The 22,763-nt window shown below is 44.4% G+C and overlaps 5 protein-coding genes, 1 long non-coding RNA gene and 1 pseudogene across 7 annotated transcripts in view; 3 read left to right on the top strand and 4 right to left on the bottom strand.

Moving 5' to 3' along the window:
* The window catches only part of LOC144697287 (uncharacterized), a 685,032-nt gene that overhangs the window by 31,631 nt on the left and 630,638 nt on the right, over window positions 1-22,763 (top strand). The window lies entirely within an intron of this gene.
* Window positions 1-22,763, top strand: part of LOC144697361 (uncharacterized) — a 392,999-nt gene that overhangs the window by 59,484 nt on the left and 310,752 nt on the right. The gene's annotated exons all lie outside the window — the stretch shown is intronic.
* The window catches only part of LOC144697353 (uncharacterized), a 258,803-nt gene that overhangs the window by 11,262 nt on the left and 224,778 nt on the right, over window positions 1-22,763 (bottom strand). The gene's annotated exons all lie outside the window — the stretch shown is intronic.
* LOC144697960 (uncharacterized) overlaps window positions 1-22,763 on the bottom strand; it is a 274,230-nt gene that overhangs the window by 87,778 nt on the left and 163,689 nt on the right. The window lies entirely within an intron of this gene.
* LOC144697288 (uncharacterized) overlaps window positions 1-22,763 on the bottom strand; it is a 211,873-nt gene that overhangs the window by 98,222 nt on the left and 90,888 nt on the right. The window lies entirely within an intron of this gene.
* The window catches only part of LOC144696980 (uncharacterized), a 322,849-nt gene that overhangs the window by 254,476 nt on the left and 45,610 nt on the right, over window positions 1-22,763 (top strand). The gene's annotated exons all lie outside the window — the stretch shown is intronic.
* LOC144697413 (uncharacterized) lies at window positions 1,146-16,398 on the bottom strand (annotated as a pseudogene). Its single transcript, XR_013580362.1, has 3 exons — window positions 15,961-16,398; window positions 15,634-15,792; window positions 1,146-4,314 (listed from the first exon to the last, which is right to left on the bottom strand). The product of XR_013580362.1 is annotated as an uncharacterized LOC144697413 (transcript).

Raw genomic sequence — 22,763 nt, 5'->3', positions numbered from 1 at the left:
TGATAAATGTACCGGCAAGAGAGACCTTCAAGCTCTGATTAGCCTCAACATTTGAAACTGTATGAATAAGGGATTGTATAAAATCAGACTGGGGATAACTCCCCTGCTCTTCTAAAAATTGGTGGCCGCGGAAAGTTCAAAGTCCACCTGAAGCAGCAGACAGGGCCCTTGGGTCCAAAGACTGCAGCTCTGACAGTGCTGCACTCCCTCAGTGCTGGCACTCAAAATGTTGAATGTGATTTTTGTCCTCAGGTCCCGGGACTGGAACCTGAACCATCAACCTTCTGATCCAGAGATCAGAGTGTGACCCACTGAGCCACGGCTGACACAATACATAATATAATGCTAGAAGGGGAAAGTTATCGTTTAAAATCCCCCACCCTATGCCTCCAGTGCTTGAATCTCATAATAAAAACCCCAGTTTAAATAACAAGCATTTGATAGACAAATGTTGAAGAGTTTCAAAGCCACATGTTTTGAGTTCCCATATGAGCCTCCAGCACCTTTCTGTCTCTCTATTGCCCGTGTCAATGACAGCCAGGCGATGGAGCTGAGGGCTGAATTTAGCTGAGAATAACGGGGCCTGCGCCCCAGTTGGGAAACTGCCATGGGCATCGCACTGATAGAGACAGGAAGGTGCTGGAGGACTGACTGGGAAATGGGCCTCCAACCAATCAGGGCACGGGAGGGGGTGACCGGGTCTGATGGTGACTCAACCTCCGGGGTTCTGTGCCCCTGTGTCCAAAGCGGGGAGTCACGGGAACAGGGTACAGAGGAGCCGAATAGAAACCATTTGGGTCCAGAACATTGTGCACATCCTTTTACTCTGGTTGTCTTTGATCCTCAAGTAATTTTCCGTTTTTTTTTAACCATGTTCAATTTCATTAATAAACTTTTATCAGTAAAAATATTTGAATTTTCTAGGCTTTTCATGATTGGATTTCTGCACTTCAGGGAAAGTGGGTGAGAGGGGTTGGCAGGCTCTTTAACAGAAAGTGAGTCCCTCTAAGGTAATTGGCAAAGGAACCAGAGGGGGTGATGAGATTTTATTTTTGACACAGCGATGTTAGAAAATGGGGTTCAGGGAGTCAATTAACCCTTTATCCCCTTTTCCCAAACTCTGAAATGATTCACAGTGATAACCCTTATTGGTGACAGTGGTTAGATTTTATTCAGTATAAATAAGACCTGACACATGCTCATGTCTGAGCAGTAGTATCAAAGTGCAACAGCATTACCATTACACTCTTGGGTAGAAGCAGCATCTCCACGTAAATGCTCCCTGGTCTGCCCCCTGATGCCATGGCACCAGTCAATGCAATATGTAAAATCTCTACAAATCTGTGCTCAGGGAATCCCTTCTGATACTTTTTTACATCACAAAGTCTATGGAGACTGATTTAACCCAATCATTGCTGAGCTAACATTTGAACGGACCAATTACAACACCTGTCATTGAACCATCTGTACCCACCCAAGCCACGTCAAACTCTCAAACAATTGGCTTCCCACGCTCCGTCCCCGAAATAGGGAGTCAGCATTCCCATGCCAAGCAGTGAAAACATGGTGGCCTTGACACCCAGGTGTCGTCTAGGATTCAAGGCACTCTTGTTTTCTCTGTCCTCTGGGAGCTGTTCTTCTCCCTGTTCCCACATAGCAAGTCGTCTGTTCTCAGCTCTGCCAGATTTCTGCTGAAGTTTGGCCCCTTTTACACCTTTCGTGTATCAAATGTGATTTTCCTTAAAAAAAAGATTCAGAGGCAAATGATAGAAATATCTTCCAGAGAAATCTATCAACTTATTCATCTCATCTACACCTCCCTGACTTTCACTAGAATGTAGGTGGATACCAGATTGATACATTCCACTGATCACTCTGGTGAATTACATCAATTCCTTTACTGTCCAATACAATATATTCATCATATCTTTAACACAGATATCAAACATTCCCAATTGATTTCAGGCATTAACATCTCTGGTTTGCTCTTTATTGTAGACGTCAGGCTGGGGTTGATTTCCTTGGAGCAAAGGAGGTTGAGGGGAGATTTGAAACAGGTGTACAAGATTCTGACAGGTTTAGATAAGGTGGGCAAAGAAAAGCCGTTCCCATTCGCTGATGGTACAAAGATGAGGGGGGACATAGATTTCAGGTTTGGGGCAGGAGATGCAGGGGGGATGTGAGGAGGAATATTTTCACACAGTGAGTAGTAATGACCTGGAACTCGCAGCCTATGAGGGGGGTGGAAGCAGAGACGATGAACAATGTCAAAAGCCAATTGGATGGGCATTTGAGGGAAATATGGACTTGTTGGGCTGAATGGCCTCCTTGTGTGTCCTAATGACTCCATGTTCCAAAGACAGAAATTTCGGCTGCTCCAATCTCTCCAACTAACTGAAGTCCCTCATCCCTGGTGCCATTCTCATCAATCTCCTCTGCTCCCTCTCTAAGAACGTCACATCTTTCCTAAAGTGTGGGGCCCAGATATTGGGTTCCATTCTAGAGGGATAGAATTGAAAAGCAGAGAGGTTATGTTCAACATATTTTGAATCATGGTTAGACTACACTGAGAGCAATGTCAACATTAGTGATTTCAATTTAGAAAGAGGAAATAGAGGCACTGGAGAAGGGGCAACAAAGATTCACAAGAATAAAACCAGAACTGAGAGCATTTAACCCTCAGGAAAGGGTGGTGCTGCTTTTCACTAGAAAAGAGAAGACTGAAGGGTGACCTGATGGAAGTCTTTAAGATGATGAAGGGGATCAATAATCAAATAGGGATTTTATGAGAAACCTCTACCCAGCGAGTGGTGAGAATGTGGAACTGAATACCACAGCGAGTGTTTGAGGTGAATAGCATGAATATATTTAAGGGGAAGCGAGATACATACATGAGGGAGAAAGGAATAGAAGGATATGCTGATGGGGTAGATGAAGAGGGGTGGGTGGAGGCTCATGTGGAGCATAAATACTGACAGAGACCAATTGAGCCGCCTGGCCTGGCCCTGTGATGTAGACTCAATGGAACAGAGACAAATGTATTTATTTTAGATCTACCTGTAGTGGTAGGAAAAACACTATGTACTGTCCAGGATAAAATAAATGTACTTCATCAGCTTTTGTGGATCATTTCAGTGGAAATGTGCACTCCCAGGCTCAAAGAGCATCAGCCCACTGGAATCAAAGTCGTGAGACCGGCCAGTCCAGCAGAAAGAAACCTTCCGACGCTCCCACTTAACCAAGTGTCAGAATGAACATGGTTCAGTTCTGGATGTGAATAACAGCAGAATCCAAGTCTGCAATCACTTGTGAACTCGCTGGTGTGTCAGCAGGTTGGATGACTGAGTGAATCCCTTCCCACACACAGAACAGATGAATGGCCTCTCCCCGGTATGAACTCGCTGGTGTGTCAGCAGGCTGGATGACTGAGTGAATCCCTTCCCACATGTGGAACACGTGAAAGGCTTCTCCCCGGTGTGAATTCGCTGGTGTATCAGCAGGCTGGATGTATCTCTGAATCCCTTTCCACACTCACAACAGATGCACGGCTTCTCCCCACTGTGAACTCGCTGGTGAGAAAGCAGGGTGGATGACTGTGTGAATCCTTTCCCACACACAGAGCAGGTGAATGGCCTCTCACCAGTGTGAACTCGCTGGTGTAACAGCAGCTTGGATAACTGAACGAATCCCTTTCCACACTCAGAGCAAGTGAATGGTCTCTCGCCATTGTGAACTGGCTGGTGTGTCAGCAGGTGGGATAACTGATTAAATGCCTTGCCACACTCAGAGCAGCTGAAAGGCCTCTCCCCGGTGTGAACTCGCTTGTGTTTCTGCAGATTGGATGAATTAGTAAATCCCTTCTTACACTCAGAACAGATGAATGGTCTCTCCCCGGTGTGAACTCGCTGGTGTGTCTGCAAATGGGATAACAGAGCGAATGCCTTCCCACACTCGGAGCAAGTGAATGGCCGCTCCCCGTTGTGAACTCGCTGGTGTGTCTGCAAATTGGATAAGCGAGTGAATCCCTTCCCGCACTCAGAGCAGGTGTATGGTCTTTCCCCAGTGTGAACTCGCTGGTGCATCAGCAGGTTGGATGAATCACTGAATCCCTTCCCACACTCAGGGCAGGTGAATGGCCTCTCCCCAGTGTGACTGCGTCGATGAATCTCCAGCTCAGACGGGGCTTTGAATCCCTTCCCACAGTCCCTACATTTCCACGGTTTCTCCATGGTGCGCGTGTCCTTGTGTCTCTCCAGATTCAATGATCAAAGGCAGCTTGATCCACATACAAAGCACACGTGTGGTCTCTCCCCACTGTGAATGGGGCAATGATTTTTCAGCCTGTGTGTCTGGTTAAAGCTCTTTCCACAGTCAGTGCACTGGAACACTCACTCGGGTGCGTCTCTCTCAGTACTTTTCCAGTCACATTGAGGCTTAAAACCTTTTGAAGCAAACAGAACAGACAAACATTTCTCCTGCTCGGTTCAAAGGGCCAGTGATATTCAAGACCCAATTAATCAAATGACTCTGTCAGATCTTGAAGTGAAGCTTGATTTGAGATTTCTGTCTGCAAATCTTCCCCTTCTAATATCCTGTGGAAGGAATTTACAAAAATCATCACTGTCAGTACAGGATAGAAATTAAGAGACAATTCAAGTTTATATGGGAAATTCTTTCCTCTCTTGTTCCCCAAATATAAATCTCCATCCATACACTTGCCCTCCATTCTCATTCTGCTGTACCTAATACACACCCTCCCAATTCTTCTGAAGGCGCCGATTCATGCTGATCGACAGATCCATGGTCACTTTTTCCTGTCCTGGACACAGAGACCTGAAAATCTTAGGCAGGCTGTTAACCAAAATATCTATGTGTAGAAATATATATGTATATTTAATGATTAGCAATATAGAGAGGATGAGGTGAAACTTTAATTCTGCAGCAAGTGCTTCTGGCCTGGAACTCGCTGCCTATGAGGATGGCGGAAGCAGAGACAATGAATGATTACAAAATGAAACTGGATGGGGCCCTTGAAGGAAATAAACTGGGATGTTGAAGGGAATGGCACTGACTGGATTGCTCTACAGTGACTCAGCATGGACTCGAGTTGCTGAATATTCTCTTTCTCTGCAATAATGACTCTGACTGGAAATATATAACTGTAGCTACAATACTATATTATAAGTCAACAACTAAGAATAAATGAACTTTATAAAGCCTTAAATAGTCTATGAACAACATCACATAACAACTAGACATACCCCTGTCTTATATTCATTTACTTCCCACTTAAATGTCAGCCATCTGCTGGGGAAACTACCCCTTTAATTGTGAACATTAGGAAAGAGACCATCCTTTTAGCCAGACAAATAAATGTGTCAAGCTGAGGGAGCAAAGGATGTCAATGTCTTTAAGAGAGAGAGGGAGACCTGGGCCAACCTTTCCAGAGTCTGCACCCTCCCTGGATTCACTTCCTTTCCCTTCAGTTCCTGCAAGTCAACAATTTGCCCCCAGAATGAGAAAAGAAATGGAAAGGGGGAGAAAAGAAAGTGTTTCACTCACAGATGTTGCCCAGAGAGGAAGTTTTAGTCTGAAGCTCATTGTCCAACTTCCGCATTGTGACGTCACAAAGGAACCCTGCCTCAATCAGCCAATAGGAATCATACTGCTCCGCGGTGACGTCCTCGGGTTCCAATCTGCAGGCCAGGCGCGCGGACACGGGAGCCCCGCCCCCACCCATTGTTCCCGCTCCCCCTCTACCTCCTCGAGCCAAGGTTTCCAGGTAACCGGCTAACGGCTCCAGCCAGAGCGAGAAGCCGCTCAGAGAACTCGGGAGAGGGGAGGCTGCGCATGTGCGGGGGAGAGCCCGCCCCCTCCCGTCTGCATGCGGAGTGATTGACCAATGGGAAGGATTGGACGAACGGAAGGACTCAGGCCCTCCAGCCAATCAGAGCGCGGGCTTAGTGTGAATGAAGAATGAGCTTCACACAGACTAAAACTTCCACCTGTGTCCAACATCTGTGAGTAAAACACTTTCTTTTCTCCCCCTTTCCATTTTTTTTCTCATTCTGGGGGAAATTGTTGACTTGCAGGAACTGAAGGGAAAGGAAGTGAATCCAGGGAGGCTGCAGACTCTGGAAAGGTTGGCCCAGGTCTCTCTCTCTCTCTTAAAGACATTGACATCCTTTGCTCCCTCATCTTGACACATTTATTTGTCTGGCTAAAAGGATGGTCTCTTTCCTAATGTTTACAATTAAAGGGGTGGTTTCCCCAGGAGATGGCTGACATTTAAGGGGACAGTAAATTAATATAGGACAGAGATATGTCCAATGTTGTTATATGTTACACATTACATGTAATATTTTATGATTCTGTAATAAAGTATATTTATTATTAGTTCTAGTCCGATAATATAGTACTGTAGCTTCGTTATATATTTCCAGTAGAAGAGTCATTACGATACAATAGGAGTCCATTCAGCAATTCGAGTCCATGCTGACTCTCTGTAGAACAATCTAGTCAGTCCCATTTCCCCTCTATATCCCTGTTACCCTGCAAGTTTATTTCCTGCAAATCGATTTCATTCATCCATCCAATTTTGTTTTGAAATTATTAATCGTCTGCCCTTCCAACACCCTCATAGGCAGCGAGTTCCAGGTCATGTCCACTTCCTTCCTCATAAAATCTCTTCCTCACTTCCCCCCCTGTATCTCTAATCAAGTGATACACACTGTTTATTACACACAGTTTTAGTCCAGTCATATAAATGCCTGGTAGCCTGCATGAAGTTCTTCAGATCTCTGTGTTTCCTGGATAGGAAACAGTGAGCATGGATCTGTTGGTCAGCATGAGTCGGCATCTTCAGGAGAATTGGAGGGTGTATATCAGGTACAGCAGAGTGAGAATGGAGGGCGTGGGACGGAGATTTGCAGCTTTTGTGGCTACGAGAGTGGGAATTCTGTGGAGAGTGACTCACCTTCTGACTCCCCAAAGCCTGTCCGCCAACTACAAGGCACAAGTCAGGAGTGTGATGGAATACTCCCCACTTGCCTGGATGAGCGCAGCTCCAACAACACTTGAAGCTCGACACCATCCAGGACAGAGCAGCCTGCTTGATTGGCACCACATATACAATCATTCACTCCCTCCACCACCGACACACAGTAGCAACAGTGTGTACCATCTACTAGATGTACTACAGGAACTCACCAAGGCTTCTTTGACCGTACCTTTCAAAACCATGACCTCTATCAAGTGGAAGGACAAGAGCAGCAGACACATGGGAACATCACCACCTGGAAGTTCCCCTCCAAGCCACACACCATCCTGACTCAGAACTATATCAGCATTCCTTCACTGTCACGAGGTCAAAATCCTGGAACTCCCTTCCTAACAGCACTGTGGGTGTACCTGCAGCGGTTCAAGAAAGCAGCTCACCACCACCTTCTCAAGGGCAACTAGGAGTGGACAACAAATGCTGGCCCGGGCAGCGACACCCCCATCCCCATGAACGAATAAAAAAATGCAAAGAATGTTCCACAGTAAAGAGAATTGTCTGTTCTGAATTTCTATCCTGCACTGACAGTGATGATTTTGTAAATTCTTTTTACAGGATATTGGAAGAGGAGGATTTGCAAACAGAAATCTCAAACCGAACTTCACATCAAGATCTGACAGGGTCACTCAATTCATCAAGTCCTGAATATCATCAGCCTTTGTATCTGGGAGAAATGTTTGTCTGATCTGTCTCCTTCATAAGATTTCAAACATCAATGTGACTGGAAAAACACCGAGACACACACACACACACCCAAGTGAGAGTGTTTCCAGTGCACTGACTGTGGAAAGGGCTTTAACCAGTTACACAGACTGAAAAAACATCACCACATTCACAACGGGGGGGAAACTGTAAATGTGTCCTCTGTGTGGGCGAAGCTTCAACTGATCATCGGCCCTGGAGAGACACAAGGACATCCGCACCATGGATAAACCGTGGAAATGTGGTGACTGTGGGAAGGGATTCAAATCCCCATCTGCACTGGACACCCATCGACGTATTCACACCGGGGAGAGACCATTCATCTGCTCTGTGTGTGGGAAGGGATTCACTAAGTCATCGAACCTGCTGACACACAAGCGAGTTCACACTGGGGAGAGACCATTCATCTGCTCCGTGTGTGGAAAGAGATTCACTGAGTCATCCAGCCTGCGGAGACATCAGAAACTTTTCAAATGATTACAGATTTTGGTTTTTGCTTTTATCACTGCTGTTAATCTCATCCAGGACTGAACCATATTCATTCTGATTATTGGTGAAGTGGGAGGGTCGGAGGGTTTCTTTCTGCTGGACTGGCCGGTCTCACGACTTTGCTTCCAGTGGCTGATGCTCTTTGAGACTTGTTGCGAATATCTAGTTGCATATTTCATATGAATTACAGAATGAAAGGGTGTTTGGAATGGAAAAGATATTTAGTTTGAAACTGTTTGGAACTCCCCAGAACATGCCGGGTTGCCATGGAGATGGGCTGTGCTGGTTGGAAGGTTCTTTTGTTTAATTTTTCTGGGTGTTTCTCACAGAAGGAAACTACAAAGGTACCAGTCTAAGCTGCCTGTGGTAGATTGGGAAACTACATTAAAAGTTATGATGCTAGACAGACAATTTAAGGAATGCGGAGGCAGTGGCTTAGTGGTATTGTACTCGCTAGTAATCCAGTGACACAGGGTAATGCTCTGGGGTCGTGGGTTCGATTCTCACCATGGCAGATGGTGCAATTTGAATTCAATCAGTAAAAATCTGGAATTAATTGAAGAAATGTTCCTCGCTTCCCCACAACAAATTGAAGCAATCAGCTTGGAGTCCCTTCTAACTGTGAGCTATAGCTTGTATCTAAACAGGGTGTCCTGGAACAACTGGTGCTCTGACCCCTTACTGGCCTTAACACCAGTTTTTTTCCCTTAAAACTACATTACAGTATCTGGAACTTAAAGCGACAGGCACTTGAAGACTTTTCATCATTAAACTTACAATTTCATAATGTAAGCCTTATTACACAAATGTGTCACTGAGGTGAAGTCTAACAGCCAACACTGATAAAGTATTGATAATGTTCATTCTGACACTTGGTGAAGTGGGAGGGTCGGAGGGTTTCTTTCTGCTAGACTGGCCGGTCTCACGACTTTGTTTCCAGTGGGCTGATGCTCTTTGAGCCTGGGAGTGCACATTTCCACTGAAATGATTCACAAAAGCTGGTGAAGGACATTTATTTGATCCTGGATAGTAAATAGTGTTTTTCCTACCACTACAGGTAGATCTAAAATAAATACATTTGTCTCTGTTCCATTGAGTCGACAGCACAGGGCCAGGCCAGTCGGTTCAATTGGTCTCTGTCAGTATTTATGCTCCACATGAGCCTCCACCCACCCCTCTTCATCTCCCCCATCAGCATATCCTTTTATTCCTTTCTCCCTCATGTATGTATCTAGCTTCCCCTTAAATGAATTCATGCTGTTCACCTCAACCACTCGCTGTGGCAGTGAGTTCCACATTCTCACCACCCACTGGGTAAAGACGTTTCTCATGAAATCCTGATTGGATTTTGAACCCCATCATATTTTTAAAGACTTCCATCAGGTCACCCTTCAGTCTTCCCTTTTCTGGAGAAAAGCACCCCCAGCCTTTCCTGGGGGTTAAATGCTCTCAGTTCTGGTATTATTCCTGTGAATCTCTGTTGCCCCTTCTCCAGTGCCTCTATTTCCTTTTTCTAAATGTTGACAGTACTCCCAGTGTAGCCTAACCATGATTCAAAATATGTTGAACATAACCTCTCTGCTTTTCAATTCTATCCCTCTAGAATGGAACCCTAAATCTGGGCCCCACACTTTAGGAAAGATGTGAAGTTCTTAGAGAGGGAGTAGAGGAGATTTACGAGAATGGCACCAGGGATGAGGGACTTCAGTCAGTTGGAGAGACTGGAGCAACTGAAATTTCTGTCTTTGGAACATGGAGTCATTAGGATACACAAGGAGGCCATTCAGCCCATCAAGTCCATATTTCCCTCAAGTGCCCATCCAATTGCCTTTTGTTTATCATCTCTACTTCCACCCTCCTCATCGGTAGTGACTTCCAGGTCATTACCACTCGCTGTGTAAAAATATTCCTCCTCACATTCCCCCCTGCATCTCCTGACCAAAACCTTAAATCTGTGTCCCCCTCCTCCTTGTACCATCAGCAAATGGGAACTGCTTTTCTTTCTCCACCCTATCTAAACCTGTCATAGTCTTGTGCACCTCTATCAAATCTCCCATCAACCTCCTTTGCTCCAAGGAGAACAACCCCAGCCTGATGTCTACAACAAAGAGTAAACAAAAGATGTTAATGCCTGAAATCAATTGGGAAAGTTTGATTTCTGTTTTAAAGATATGATGAATATATTGTATTGGACAGTAAAGGAATTGGAGTAACTCACCCGGGTGATCAGTGGAATGTATCAATCTGGTATCCACCTACATTCTAGTGAAAGCCAGGGAGGTGTAGATGAGAGGAATAAGTTGATAGATTTCTCTGAGAGATATTTACATCCTTACCTATGAATTTTGTTTTAAAGAAAACCACATTTGACAGCCTGGCCACCACCTGAAATATCAGGACCATAAAGGGGGAGATAAGCAAAGACAGACACTCACTTTGATCTTTTGATAAACACACCTGAAAGTTCAGAATATGTGGCCTGACATTGGGATACCGGTGTGAGTGTGCAGATGTGATTTGTTACATGTGAAGACAATAGCACGTGTAAATTCATGGTGAAGTGGACTGAAGACTGGGTCCCAAACATGTGCAGCTACTGAACAAACAACATGACATGAAATGGTTAATGTGACCAGGAGAATGAGACAAAACATTTTGACATTATCAAGGCATTGACACATACTCCAGAGCGAAACTGACTTTAAAACAATCGGTATAGAATTAAACACACTGGTCATGGTCACAAAATGAGTAAAATTGAAGTAACAGAGATAAACATTTGGACTGGGACAATTAAGAGCTTGGGAGAAATAATACTGAGTGAGAACTCTCCAGAAGTTGGACAGGGGTAAGGAGAGAGCTGGAGAATCTTTTACATCCATGCTTAATCTGTTGCTTGAAACATATGTCCTTATGTACTAGTAACCTAGAACTCACGGAGCCCCTTCAGGAGAAGATTGAGTAGATGTTACCCCAGACGGGGCCAGAACAGAACTGGAAAATAACGGAGTGAAATTGAGTGAGGGGTCAGGGAGAAAGAGTTCTCCTCCCCCTCAAGGTGTGGACTGTAAGATTCCTGGGGGACCCCCTACTTTGGGTTTTCTTGCTAATTAGTGAACATTTAATTAAAAACTATGACAGGCTGTGTTTTTATTTTTAATTTGATTGTTACACCTCCTGTTTTTATTCCTGTTGTGATTACTCTCTGGGTGAGGATGGTTGACAGGTGACAGGATGGGAAATTGTGGTTTGGGTCTTCATTGACCAAATGTTTTATTGATCCGAAAGGTGTAAAAGGGGCCAAACTTCAGCAGAAATTTGGCAGAGCTGAGAACAGACGACTTGCTATGTGGGAACAGGGAGATGAACAGCTCCCAGAGGACAGAGAGAACAAGAGTGCCTTGAATCCTGGACGACACCTGGGTGTCAAGGCCACCATGTTTTCACTGCTTGGCATGGGAATGCTGACTCTCTGTACCGGGGACGGAACGTGGGAAGCCAATTGTTTGAGAGTTTGACGTGGCTTGGGCAGGTACAGATGGTTCAATGACAGGTTTTGTAATTGGGCCGTTCAAATGTTAGCTCAGCAATGATTGGGTTAAATCAGTCTCCATAGACTTTGTGATGTAAAAAAGTATCAGAAGGGATTCCCCAACCACAGAGATTTGTAGAGGTTTTACATATTGCATTGACTGGTGCCATGGCATCTGGGGCAGAGCAGGAAGCATTTACGTGGAGATGGTGCTTCTACCCAGAGTGTAATGGTAATGCTGCTGCACTTTGATTCTACTGCTCAGACATGAGCATGTGTCAGGTCTTATACTGAATAAAATCTAACCACTGTCACCAATAAGGGTTATCACTGTGAATCATTTCAGAGTTTGGGATAAGGGGATAAAGGGCGAATTGACTCCCTGAACCCCATTTTCTAACATCGCTGTGTCAAAAATAAAATCTCATCTCCCCATCTGGCTCCTTTGCCAATTACCTTAGAGGGACTCACTTTCTGTTAAAGAGTCTGCCAACTCCTCTCACCCACTTTCCTTAAAGTGCAGAAATCGAATGATGAAAAGTCCAACAAAATCAAATAATTTTATTGATAAAAGTTTATTAATGAAATTGAACATGGTTAAAAAAACAGAAAATTACTTGAGGATCAAAGACAACCAGAGTAAAAGGATGGGCACAATATTCTGGACCCAAATGGTTTCTCTTCAGCTCCTCTGTACCCTGTTCCTGTGACTCCCGCTTTGGACACAGGGGCACTGAACCCTGGAGGTTGAGTCACCATCAGCCCCGGTCACCCCCTCCTGTGCCCTGATTGGATGGAGGCCCATTTCCCAGTCAGTCCTCCAGCACCTTCCTGTCACTCTATCAGTGCGATGCCCATGGCAGTTTCCCAACTGGGGCACAGGCCCCGTTATTCTCAGCTAAATTCAGCCCTCAGCTCCGTTGCCTGGCTGTCATTGACACGAGCAATAGAGAGACAGAAAGGTGCTGGAGGATCAAATGGGAAGTTGAAACTTGCGGCTCTGAACCAACATTTCAACATTTGTCAGTCAAACACTTGTTATTTGTACTGGGGTTTTTATTATTAGCTTGAGACACTGGAGGCAAAGGGTAGCTTTCCGTTTCTAACTTTGTATTGTCTATAGTGTCAGCCATGGCTCAGTGGGTAACACTCTCATCTCTGGGTCAGGAGGCTATGGGATCAAATCCTACACCCAGGACCTGAAGACAAAAATCAAAGCCAACATTCCCAGTGCCAGCACTGAGGGAGTGCTGCACTGTCAGTACAACCTTCTCTCGAATGAGATGTTAAACTGCCAGCCCCATCTGCCCTCTCAGGTGGATGTAAAAGATCTCACAGCCACTATTTCGAAGAAGAGCAGGGGAGTTATCACCGGTGTCCTGGTCAATATCCATCCCTCAATCAACATCACTAAAAACAGATCATCTGCTCATGATCACATTGCTGTTTGTGGGATCTTGCTGTGTGTAAATTGGCTGCCGCGTTTCCTACATTACAACAGTGACTACGCCTCAAAAGTACTTTGTTGGCGTAAAGCACTTTGGCATGTCCTGTGGTCATGAAAGGCGTTATAGAAATGCAAGTCCTTGTTTAATTGTCAGCAAACTTGGATATATTACACTCGGTCCCTCATCGAAATCATTCACAGAGATTGAGATCTCATTTTGTGTGTGAACCACCTGTTTGACACCTTTCCAAACACTTTTTGAAAATCCAAACACACCACATCCAAGATGAGGAATTTTTTGTTTTAAAAATCACAGCGAGTTCTTGTGATTTGGAATTCACTGCCTGAAAATGCGCTGGAAGCAAATTCAACTGTATCTTTCAGAAGGGAATGGTCAGATTCTTGAAAGGAAAAAAAAATTGCAGGGCGATGGGATTAATTGGACAGCTCTTTCAAAGAGCCAGCAGGAGCATGATGGGCCGAATGGCCTCCTTCTGTGCTCTATGGTTCTCGTGTGCATTTAAAGGGAGGGGATCATCTTCAATCGTGGGTGACATATTAAAGAAAGCAGTGCCTCCTCTTCTCTGTATGTTTAGTTTAACACTTAAATCTCCCCTTAACATTCTCTGAAGTGGCAGATGGAATTTAATACAAGAGAAGTGGGAGGTGATGTGATTTGGCAGAGGGGATAGGGAGAGGAAATATAGACTTAATGGCACAGTTCTAAACAGTGAGCAGGGACAGAGGGACCTGGGGGTTCATGTGCAGAGATCATTGACGGTGGCAGGACAGAGTGAGAGAGGAATTAGCAAAGCACATGGGATCTTGGGCTTCAGAAATAGAGGGATTGAGAACAAAAGCAGGGAAGTTTTGCTGAACCTTTATAAAACTCTGGTTAGGCCACAACTAGAGTATTGAGTCCAGTTCTGGTCACCACACTTTAGGAAGGATGTGAGGGTCCCTGAGAGGGTGGAGAGGAGATTTACCAGAATGGTTCCAGGGATGAGGGATTTTAACCACAAGGTTAGGTTGGAGAAGCTGGGGTTGCTCTCCTTGGAGCAAAGGATGTTGAGGGGAGATTTGATAGAGGTGTACAAGATTATGACAGGTTTTGATAAGGTGGACAAAGGAAAGCTGTTCCCATTTGCTGATGGTACAAAGATGAGGGGGGACACAGATTTAAGGTTTTGTACAGGAGATATATCTACATCACTGTTCCTTCACTGTCACTGGGTCAAAATCCTGGAGCTCCCTCCCCAACAGCACTGTGGGTGTACCTACACCACATGGACTGCAGCGGTCGAAGATGGTGGCTCAACACCACCTTCTCAAGGGCAATTAGGGATGGGCAATAAATGCTGGCCTAGCCAGAGACACCCACCTCCCATGAAAGAATGAAAATGAAAAGATATGGGGGGAAATTAGGAGGAATGTTTTTACACAGTGAGTGGTCATGACCTGGAACTCGCTGTCTACGAGGTGGGTGGAAGCAGAGACAATGAACGGTTTCAAAAAGAAACTAGATGGGCAGTTGAGGGAAATAAATTTTCAGGGCAACAGGCATAGAACGAGGCAATGGGACTGACTGGTTTGCTCTGTAGTGAGCCGGCATGGACACGATGGGCTGAATGGATTCCTTCTCTACCCTAATGACTCTGTGATCGAAAAAGAACAATTTCATCTGCTCCAGTCTCTCCAACTAACTGAATTCCCTCGTCCCTGGAGAAGGTGCCACACAGATTCAAAAGAATAATCCCAGAACTGAGAGCATATAACCCTCAGGAAAGGCTGGGGCTGCTTTTCTCTAGAAAAGAGAAGACTGAAGGGTGACCTGATGGAAGTCTTTAAGATGATGAATGGGTTCAATAATCCAATCGGGATTTCATGAGAAACCTCTTTACCCAGTGAGTGGTGAGAATGTGGAACTCACAACCACAGCGAGTGGTTGAGGTGAATAGCATGAATACATTTAAGGGGAAGCTAGATACATACATGAGGGAGAAAGGAATAGAAGGATATTCTGATGGGGGGAGATGAAGAGGGGTGGGTGGAGGCTCATGTGGAGAATAAATACTGACAGAGACCAATTGAGCCGACTGGCCTGGTCCTGTGCTGTAGACTCAATGGAACAGAGAGAAATATATTTATTTCAGATCCACCTGTCGTGTTGGAAAAACACTATTTACTCTTTAGGATAAAAGGAATGGACTTGATCAGCGCTGCTGAACATGTGCACTCCCAGGTTCAAAGAGCATCAGCCACTGTAAGCAAAGTCGTGAGACCGGCCAGTCCAGCAGAAAGAATCCCTCCGACACTCCCACTTCACCAACTGTCAAAATGAACATGGTTCAGTCCTGGATGTGATTAACAGCAGCAATAACAGCAGAATCCAAAATCTGTAATCACTTGTGAGCTCGCTGGTGCTTCTGCATGTTGGATGAATCACTGAATCCCTTCCCACACTCAGTGCAGGTGAACGGTCTCTCTCCAGTGTGAACTCGCTGGTGTGTCTGAAGGCTGGATGACGTTCTAAAGCTCTTTGCACAGTGAGAGCAGCTGTACGGTCTCTCCTCAGTGTGAATGCGCTGGTGGGTCATCAGAACCACAGCACTTTTGAAGCCACACCCGCAGTCAGAGCATTTAAAGGGTCTCTTATCGGTGTGACTGGCATGGTGTCTCAGCAGGCTGGATGACTGACTGAATCGCTGCCCACACACGGTGCAGGTGAACGGCCTCTCTCCGGTGTGAACTCGGTGGTGTGCCAATAAGTTGGATGAATCACTGAATCCCTTCCCACACTCTAAGCAGGTGAACGGCCTCTCCCCGGTGTGAACTCGCTGGTGTGTCAGCAGGTGGGATAAGCGAGTGAATCCCTTCCCACACTCAGAGCAGGGGAAAGGTCTCTCCCCGGTGTGAACTTGCTGGTGTGTCTGCAGATGGGATGACTGAGTAAATCCTTTCCCACACACAGAGCACATATACGGCCTCTCTCCGGTGTGAACTTGCTGGTGTGTTTGCAGATGGGATGACTGAATGAATCCTTTCCCACATTCGGAGCAGGTGAATGGCCTCTCCCCAGTGTGACTGCGTCGATGGGTTTCCAGCTTAGATGGGGATCTGAATCCCTTCCCACAGTCCCCACATTTCCACAGTTTCTCCATGGTGCTGATGTCCTTGGTCTCTTCAGGTGGGACAATTAGTTGAAGCATCGAACACACAACACGTGTAGAGTCTCTCACCACTGTGGATGGTGCAATGATTTTTCAGTCTGTGTAACTGGTCAAAGTGTTTTCCACAGTAAGTGCACTGGAACGCTCTCACTTGGGTGTGTGTGTCTCGGTGCTTTTCCAGTCACACTGATGTTTAAAATCTTTTGAAGCAGACAGAAGAGATAAAGATTTCAAATGGTAGATTCAAATGCCGACAATATTCTGGTCCCAATGAATGAAATGATTGTCAGATCTTGACATGATGTTTGGTTTGAGATTTTTGTCTGAAAATCCTTCCCTTCTAATATCCTGTAAAAGGAGTTTACAAAAGTTATTACTGTCAGGACAGGGTCAAAATTCAGAACAGACAATTCCACTTGTTATGGAACATTCTTTCCTCTCCTGTTCCACACACTCTCCCTCCATTCTCAGCTCTGCTGGACCTAAAATACACCCTCCAATTCTCCTGAAGGTGCCGATTCATGCTGATCATCAGATCGATGCACACCATTTCCTCTCCTGGATACAAAGACCTGAAAATCTTCATGCGGCTCGCTAGGCTACATCTTTATTTAGTGGACTAAAATGTGTTTAATATACAGTGTTTAATATACATCGATTCGAGATAGAGGGTGGATGTGAGCCAGACCTTTTATTAGTTACCGAGTGGTCTTGATCTGGAAGTCGCTGCCTACGAGGGTGATGGAAGTGGAGAAGATCATGAATTTGAAAATGGAATTGGATGGGCAGTTGAAGGAAATAAACTTACAGAGGAACGGGGATATAGAGGGGGAATGGGACTAAGTGGATTGCCCTACAGAGAGTCGGCATGGACTCGAGTTGCTGAATGGACTGCTTCTGTACTGCAATGACTCTTATATTCATTCATCGGATGTGGGCATCACTGGCGAGTCCAGGACTTATTGCCCATCCCTAATTGCCCTTGAAAAGATGGTGGTGAGCTGCTGCTGCTGGAAATGACTGGAAATATACACAGTACTGGATTAAAAAGGTAGAAATAATAATAAATGGATTCTATTCCTAACCAGAAATAATATATTTAATGTGTGCCATTTAACAACACTAGACATATCTCTGTCCTACATTCATTTACTGTCCCCTTAAATGTCAGCCATCTCCTGGGGAAACCACCCCTTTAATTGTGAACATTAGGAAAGAGACCATCCTTTTAGCCAGACAAATAAATGTGTCAAGCTGAGGGAGCAAAGGATATCAATGTCTTTAAGAGAGAGAGAGAGACCTGGGCCAACCTTTCCAGAGTCTGCACCCTCCGTGGATTCACTTCCTTTCCCTTCAGTTCCTGCAAGTTAACAATTTCCCCCCAGAATGAGAAAAGAAATAGAAAGGTGGAGAAAAGAGAGTGTTTTACTCACAGATGTTGGACACAGGAGGAAGTTTTAGTCTGTGTGAAGCTCAATCTTCATTCCCACAAAGCCCGCGCTCTGATTGCCTGGAGGACCAGAGTCCTTCCGGTCCTCCAAGTATTCCCATTGGTCTATCCCCCGGCAGCGGCGGCCTTCTCCGGGGAGGGAGACCCTTTGACCCACGTGACGGATGAGCAGTTAGCCAATGGGAAAGCCAGTCTCCGCACACGCGCATCTTCCCCTCTCCTTTAGACATGCGCAGTCCCGGGCCGCGGATAGAGCGGTTTCCCCAGCGCCGTGTATTCTGGGAGCTTGGGCCGCCATTATTCATCCGGAGCCCAGTCTCCAAACTCCTGGGACTGGGATGGAAAGTGGGGGTGGAGAGCGCAGTGACCCCACCCTGACACAAAGTACATGTGGGTAGTTTGGATTTGATTGTGACGCCCCCCTTCAGGGGGGGAGAATTAGGGAAAAATCAGGAGGAGGATCGTAGGATTAATTAGGGTTGCAATCAATAGTCTGGAGGGAGTGTGGAGGGGACGGAGATTTATAGGTTCAGAGGGAGGATGATTCTCTATCACATAATCTATGACTACTAACATGATGAGTTCTGAATTTCTATCCTGTACAGACACTAATAACATGATGATGTAAAGCTTGTTGCCTCCCTTCGTAATCTTAAAGTCCTCGATCAAGTCAGTCCTCAGTCTTCCCTTTCAAGAGAGTAAAGCCCCAGCCTGTTCAATCTTTGCTGTAACTTAAACACTCTCAGTCCTGCTCTTGTCCTTGGGAATCTTTCCTGCACATTCTCGAGTTCCTCTCTGTCCTTATTATGATGATGGAAGCCCAGAACTGTTCACACTATTCCAAGTCTGGTCGAACCAAGGCTTGATACAAGTTTAACATGACTCGTCTGCTTCTCAATGCTATTTCTCGAGAAATTAACCCCATTTTTAGGCCTTGGAAAGAGTTCAGGGATTTAGTACGGGGACAGGAATGAGGAACTTCAGTTATGTGAACACACTGGAGAGGTTGTTCTCCTTAGGGCAGCGAAGGCTGAGAGGAGATGTGATAGAGGTGTTCAAGATTGTCAATGGTTTCCATCAAGTAAATAAAGACCAACTGTTTCCATTGACAAAAGGTTTGTTAACCAGAAGACACAGATTGAAGGTGATTGACATAAAAGCCAGACGGGAAATGAGGAAGATAAATCTTTACACAGTGAGGTGTTGTGATCTGGAATGCACTGCCTGAAAGGCTGGTGGAAGCAGATTCAACAAAGGGAATTGGATAAATCCTGGAAGGGTACTAGTTTGCAGGGCTCATGTGGAAAGGGGAGGATGGTGGGACTAATTGAGTAGCTCTTTCAAAGAGCCAACACAGGCATGATGGGCCGAATGGCCTCAATGGCAAAAGGATATTGGATAAATACTGGAAGGGGACTAGTTTGACAGTAACTTTCCCTATCAAACCTTGTATTGCCTTAAAGTGTCAGCCATGGCTCAGTGGATCGCTCTTTCACCTCTGAGTCAGGAGGCTGTTCATTCAAGTCCCAGTCCAGGGACCTGAAAGCAAAAATCACATCCAACATTCCAAGTGTCAGCATGGAGGGAGTGCTGCACTGTCAGAGTTACTATCTTTGGATGAGATGCGAGCCAAGGGCCCTGTCTGCAATCTTGGGTGGATTTATAAGTTCCTATGACAACTATTTCGAAGAAGAGGGGAGTTACCCCCGGTACCCTGGCCAATATTTATCAATCAACATCACTAAAAATATATCATCTGTTCATTCTCACATTTCAGTTCATGGGATCTTGCTGTGTGTAAATTGGCTGCAGCCTTTCCTACATCAGAATAGTGACTACATTTCAAAAGTACTTCATTGTCTGTAAACACTTTGGGATGTCATGTGGTCAGGAAAGGCACTATAGAAATGCAAGTTTTTAAAGTTAAGATTTATATTATCTTGTTACCTGGAACTTAATTGATTTCAGCCACCCGCAACTTGCCATTTAATAACTTCACTTCGGTTCAGAGAAGACTTTAACCAATTAAAGCAAAGACAGAATTCTCTGGATAGTAAATTTAAAAAGAAGTTTATTAAAAGAAAAATATTTACTTAATAACTTTAAGACATTGACTTTTACAACTTCATGTGGGTGATCAGCCTGTAGAAGTGTAACCCTCTCTGGCTCCTTCTTTGACAGTAATTTCCTTGGAACTCGGCCTCGGGAGTCTTCAGTACTTGGCGAGCAAGGGAGACCTTCAGAACCTCTCCTTTTGTCCCGAAGGTGACCATGACCTCACGTCAGAGTTGGGCCTGTTGTAACATGACAATTGGTCAATTTGGTGATTAGATTAATTTAATTCGATCCCCAGTTACTTATCACCTTCTCTCATTATCTTAGACAGGAATAGAACTGTTTCATACTATCTTTATCTAATTCTATACCATCCCTTATTCAGATTCAAATTTTGAGGCTAATCAGAGTTTGAAGATCTCTCTTACCAATACATTTATCTTCATTGCACATTCTTTACATGCACAGAAATTAAGGTTTTACATTTTTACAGCAAATAAAACTCATTCTTTTACAATAACTTCTGATTCATTAACTGTCGCTCAATTAAAGCTCACTACTTATTCAATCATCTGCTGCTAATTGGTAGTCAATTAAAACAGTAATTGCAGAAAAAAGAGGGATCTCGCAGCTTTTCATCTTGCACTCAACAGGACATTCACAAGAATACCAAATGTAAAGGGAACAACAATTTATACTTCATGAGAAGAGAGTGCTGATTCGTTGGAAAGTGGACACTGACTGGTAGAAGCTTTGCCATGGAGAATGCAGCAGTCAACTGATGAGTGACAATTAACTGCCAAGCTTTGTTTAAATTCAAACCAGGCATGTTGACTGATTGGTCAAGGCATTCACCTGGGGAAGGAACCAGAGCACAGTTGTCATCTGTTTTGTTCAGTTGAAACAGGCAAAAGTGTGTCCATGTTCTGTCTGCAAAGAGCAGGGCCCTGTGTATTAATATATGTCACTTCCAGTACACGTGAGTGTGTCACACTGCGAGCCCAACTGACAATCTTAAACTGGTTGCCAGCACAAATCTCAGAACATTCAGGATTGTTTAGCAAATGTTGTCCAATGGCGGAATCACATCTAATGTTGGTCACTGTGTCTTGAGTTTTGTAAAACCCAGTATAACTGAATTTCATGACTTATTATCTGTTTCATCACTGGACTTTTAATACAAGATCAATATATTGTTAATGAAGAAAAGTTACAGGGTGTGAAACAGCTGCAGGAAGTCTTATGTGAGAGTTAAAATGGTTTCCTTGACCTTGTTACTTATAACAGTGAATACAGTGTGAAAGTGATGGAATTTTAAAATTAAATGTGATTACCCATCCCTGCCTCCAATTTCCTACATTACAACAGTGACGACACTTCAAAAGTGCTTCACCGGCTGTAAAACACTTCAGGAGGTCATGAGAGGTGCTATAGGAATGCATTTCTTTTGCCAATTGTCCACAAATTTGGATATATTACACTCGGTCCCCACATCAACATCATTAATAAAGACGGAGTCTTAATTTTGTGGAATAACCATGTCTTTCACATCATTTCAAATACTCTGTGAAAATCCAAACACACTATATCCTGACTATTTTCTAACCATGGTTCGAAACAAGTTGAACGTAACCTCCCTGCTTTTCAATTCTATCCCTCTAGAATGGAACCCTATATCTGGGCCCCACACTTTAGGAAAGATGTGAAGTTCTTGGAGGGTGGAGAAGAGATTTACGAGAATGGCACCAGGGATGAAGGATTTCAGTCAGTTGGAGAGATTGGAGCAGCTGAACTTTCTCTCTTTCGATCAAAGAGTCATTCGACAGAGAAGGAGCCCCTCAGCCCATCAAATTAATGCCCACTCTCTGTAGAACAAACCAATCAGTCCCAGTGCTCCCTTCTATCCCCATAGCCCTGCAAGTCTATTTCCCTCAATTGCCCAACCAATTCTATTTTGAAATCATTCACTGTCTCTACATCCACCACCCTCATATGCAGCGAGTTCCAGGTCATTACTGTTCACTGTGTAAAAACATTCTTCCTCATATTCTCCTCCATCTCCTGCCCAAAACCTTTTCTTTGTCCACCTTATCTAAACCTGTCATAATCTTGTGCACCTCTATCAAATTTCCCCTCAACCTCCTTTGCTCTAAGGAGAACAATCCCAGCTTCTCCAACCTAACCTTGTCACTAAAGAGCAGAAAAGTATATATCTATAAATAAATAAATATAAAGAGTGATGTGACTGCTGACGAGAGTGTTTGTTTGAACTACAGGCACGAGTGTGATGTTTGGAATTTGAATCTTTCCTGAATGTTCTGGAACATTTCTTTGGAGCCTGGACTTTTCTGGAATCATCCGAGACTGCTGTTCGTCATCAGCCAGTCAGTAAGAACTTGAATCTTTTACTGTTAGATGAAAAGAAACAAAAACACACCTTTCCACGTTGAGACTTTTAATCACTGAAGTGTTTTTTTTGCTCACTGTGGTTGAGAGTTGGAATTTTGTGGACAACTTTTCCTTGATGAAGCAATAGAAATTGACAGAAAAATAGAAATTGTGAAACGTGTTGGGAATATAACCTCAGAAGGGGTAAATAAGCCCCAGTGAATTATCCTCAGTAGAGGAAACTTGAATCCAAGTAATATCTCAACCGTCATATCATCAGCATCGTTTTCAGTTATTTTGTAATATTACACAAACACCCTCAGGAAAGGAGCAGTTTTTGAAACACAAAAGGTCACCCTCAGCAAAGGAGACCAAAAAGACGATTGCTATTTTATTTGATTCCATAACGAAGAGAACAGATCGTCGAAAAGGGAAAGAGTTGTTGATCTGGCAAGATCATCCTGACCGGAAAA

This window comes from Cetorhinus maximus, chromosome 23 (assembly GCF_964194155.1).
Source record: "Cetorhinus maximus chromosome 23, sCetMax3.hap1.1, whole genome shotgun sequence".
In the NCBI taxonomy this organism is placed as follows: domain Eukaryota; kingdom Metazoa; phylum Chordata; class Chondrichthyes; order Lamniformes; family Cetorhinidae; genus Cetorhinus; species Cetorhinus maximus.
This window is presented reverse-complemented; position numbering and strand designations above follow the sequence as displayed.